We start from the raw sequence: 4241 nt of genomic DNA, 5'->3' as shown, positions 1-4241 counted from the left end.
CCCACTACAACAAGACCTGCCCCCTTCTGCCTTTACCCAGGAGGAGGAGGGGGAGAGAGAGGGAGGGAGGAAGAGGAGTTAAACACTGTAAAAAGTGTTGATGTGCACGTGAAGTCCACCTACATATCCTATGAGTTCTCCACTAATAATGCGTGGAAGCAAGGGCGATAGTTTCACACACTGCTGCAAAACGTGAGAACAGGTTAAGATTCTGATATTTGATGAGTTTATGATCATCAACCATGCAGTGACGCTTTTAGTGGGGAAAAAGTCCTCTAAAACACGCTAGACTGCGCTGAAAGTAAAGAATATTTATGCAGGATCAGCTAATTAATTGATAACACTTAAAACTGAAGAGAAGACGAAGCAAAGCCGTAAAGCTGAGTATGAATTTTTTGCAGCACATGAGCAGTGGGGGGAAAAAACCCCGCCCACTCCGTGCGTCATCCACAACCTGCGTCATGGTTGTAGATCTTCTTCTTGTCAATAGCAACCGCTATTAAAACAGCATTTGAGCACATAAACAAAGGGTGCACACACACATCAGGCTCGTTTTATGACCGCTGTCCTTTGGCTGCTAATTAGATTTAGGCTGCTTGTTTCATGAAGGAACCAGCAGGTGTTATCAGGGGTGGTTTGAAGTGGTATAACAAAATGAAATACTTGGATTTTAAAGTTCTTGCGCAAAAAAGAAAAAGAAAAAAAACGAGTGCAGGAGATAAACTTCGTTCGTTTTGCATTTAATGGTTCAAATAGTTCATCAAAAAAATCAGATGTCATCCTGAGAAAGCTGTTGGTCTGCAGCGCACTCATATTTCACATGTCACAGTGTGAAAGCAGCGGGCTGTCTGGATGCAACCAGACAGTCATTAGGAGCATATGAGCTGGATGATGTGGCCTGTCACTGCTAATCCTCCGGCTTTAGCTTAAAGTGCATCCCGGTCAATAATTGGACAATTCTTCTTCATGTCACATCATTCATGTTTGTTGGTTTGACAAGCTTCAATATTATTCTTTAGGTTAGCAAACAGCTGCCTTTCTCCCCTCACAGGACATTAGAAGGGAACCTATGAGATCTCTTCCTTGTTAATATTTGGTGCTACTGGTTTATATGTTTGTCTGTTGTTAAAATTGTTTGCTTTTCGTTGAATTATATATAAAAATACAACACAGTAATGCCAATATATGACGTGGTATAGGTCAATATTCTTTTTTTTTCCCTCTCACATATTGGTTTGTTGGGAAACACAGGTGTTCATTTATTGCCAACATTATCAAAAGGTAAACATAATATCTAGTTTGTGTTCATAAAATATTTAATTTTCTTAGGCTTAAACTGAGAGGAATAATTTTTAACAGTAAACAGTATGCACGGTACTGTGCAAAGACATATGTTTTCATATTTTTCTAGGAAAATAGGAAATAGGTGCCATAGTTTATTAAAACATGAAATCATACATTGAACTACAGCATTTGATGCAAAAAAGCAGAGTTTGTACAAGTCTTCAAAAAAGCTTAAAAGTCAGCGTTTTGTATGACCACCTTTTTTCTTCAACGCACTGTGAACTCTCTTAGACAAGCTTACTCATGTCTTCAAGTAGTCTTCAGGAACAGTTCTCCAGGCTACTTGAAGGACATTCAAAGCTCTTCTTTGGACGTGTCTACCTTTTGTTCTGTTATCTGTCAGGATGATCCCACACTGCTTCAATAATAGAGACTTAAACTTAGAGCTTTTTATTGTCATTGTGCAGTTTCTTGCACAGCGAAATTGGGTAGCTGGACCACAAAGGTGCAAAAGTAAGAAGAAGAGAAAACAATATACAACGAGGGGGAAATAAATAAATAAATAAAATAAAATAAAAAGCAATGTATATGTATACATATATGTGAGTGAAACTATATACATGGTCTATGTGTAAGAAACATTGAAACAGAAACATTGTGGGTCTGTATACAAGGGCAGTTATATAATATAATAAATAAATAAGGGTGGAGGGGTTATGGTCATTTAGGGTGGAGATGGTAGTTCTACTGGGACCAAAATATTTATCAGGACCGAAAAATATTGCACATACCAAGGATATTGCACATAACATGGAACATGGAAAAGACTGAGATATTGCACATAGATGATCAACAGCAGTGTCAGAGTGGATGTGTTGGGGAAGTCTGTACACACTCTTAGTTTGCATTAAGAGTTCTGACAGCCCACGGGAAGAAGCTGTTCTTTAGTCTGTTGGTTTTGCACCTGATGGATCTGAGCCTTTTCCCAGAGGGCAGGATGTTGAAGAGGTGGTGGTTAGGATGGAGGTGGTCCTTTATAATTGCCCTGGCTCTGGAGAGACATCTTGAGCTGGCAATTAAGTCCAGGGAGGGGAGTGGACAGCCGATCACCTTCTCTGCAGTTCTGATGACCCTCTGTAGTCTCTTCTTGTCAGCTGTTGTGCAACCAGCGTACCACACAGGGATGGCGTGCACCAGCACACTCTCGATAGTGGCACGGTAGAAGGACACTAGGAGTTCAGTCTGCAGCCTGTTCCATCTCAAAACCCTCAAGAAATGGAGGTGCTGCTGGGCATTCTTTACTAGGGCTGATGTGTTTGTGGGCCAAGATAGGTCCTCAGATATGTGGGTGCCGAGGAACTTAAAGGAGTAATAATGTTGAGGTCTGGGCTCTGGGGAGGCCAATTCATGACTGTGTGTTTTTATCAAGATATGCTTTTACTGCATTGATACTTTGTTTGGGATCATTGTTAAGAAAGAATCTGTTCCCCATTGTCCTTCCACAGAGATCATTTGTGACGAGGCTTCAGCAAACAGTAGATGAATCAAATGAAGCATCTCTCGGGTATTTTTCAGGTCTTTCTTTTCCTCTTAAAGACATGACTTTCAAGTACTGTTCATTTACTGTAAATGTCAGTCCAATTTACTCAAAATGCTCAAGGACACACTGCACACCATATTGAGAAATGCCAAGTTTTCAGCTAATAGTCCAAGGAACCGAACCAAACAAATGATCAGGTTCAAGGACTGGACTGAAAATGAGTAACAAAGCAACGAATGTCCAAAGAAGAACTTTGAACGATCTTTAGAAAGCCTACAGAACTATTGCTATATTGACCACTTGACAAAAGCAAATAATGAAAAACTGAGGAGTGTCTCAAGACTTCTGAATAGCATTGTATGGACTGGGTGAAAAAACAAAGTAACAAAGACTGACAAAGATGTGCTCTGTTTACTTGTGCAGCACAGCTGTTATACTGTATTGCAGTTTAATGTGAGTTACTAGTTCTCTGTCTTCTATTTGAAGGCATCTTATTAGTTTTTCTTATCACTTTAATTCATTACAGTGCAGATGCTTTAAAGCTGTAGCAATGACCCTGCTACATCACGGTGCTCATTGCGGTACAAAATAGGGTGTTTGCCACCTGCTGTGGGACGACTGCACTTCCTGTCCTCTGACTGCCTTGAACAGGAGCACTGCCAACACCAGATTAGACAGTATGCTACAGTCTAACGAAAAGAAGAGATTGAGGATGTACAACAATCACTTTATTTTGCTCATAACTGCAAAAGAAAGTAACAACAGTTATTTCTTTGTGATTTTTTTCTACAATCCCCATATTTGATTTAACCCAACAAACCTTTTATCCTTTTATCTGTCTGTTAATTGGCATGGACAAAAAAAGTAGTACACTAGTGACACCTTGTGTGTGATAACTGTAATTACACCCACCGTCCTTAATCCCCCCCACCCACCCCAAAAATAAAATAAATTTTACCAGCCATAACTATTCTGAAACCCAGTACTAGTTTTCAAGTAATTTCGAGTTACTGATTCAGAAATACTATTCATTTTGCACGTTTTTTGAACAAAAGACAATTGTACACATGATCCAGATGTTTTCTGCTGTATTTGTGGATGCTTCTCAAAAACAGGGACAGTGACAGATTTTATTTTAAAAAAAAGCTATACTCTGCTTATTTTGGTAGTGAGACACCAGAATCACATTGATGACTGCCCATTCTGCTAACTTGCCATCAGCTCTGAGACCCGAAGATCCAACGATATTTTGTCTCCATCGATCTACTAATGAAGACTTTGAAGTTTGTTTTTAGAGGCATCGTTAGAAAGATCTAATTCCATTATTTGAAATGGACGATGTCTATAGCTGAGGTTCTTTTGTGGTCAGTGGGTTGTGAGCATGATGCAGATGAGTGGAGGCTAACAGGTCAAAAGT

This window comes from Pelmatolapia mariae, linkage group LG1 (assembly GCF_036321145.2).
Source record: "Pelmatolapia mariae isolate MD_Pm_ZW linkage group LG1, Pm_UMD_F_2, whole genome shotgun sequence".
Classification (NCBI taxonomy): domain Eukaryota; kingdom Metazoa; phylum Chordata; class Actinopteri; order Cichliformes; family Cichlidae; genus Pelmatolapia; species Pelmatolapia mariae.
Note: the sequence above shows the minus strand (reverse complement) of the source record.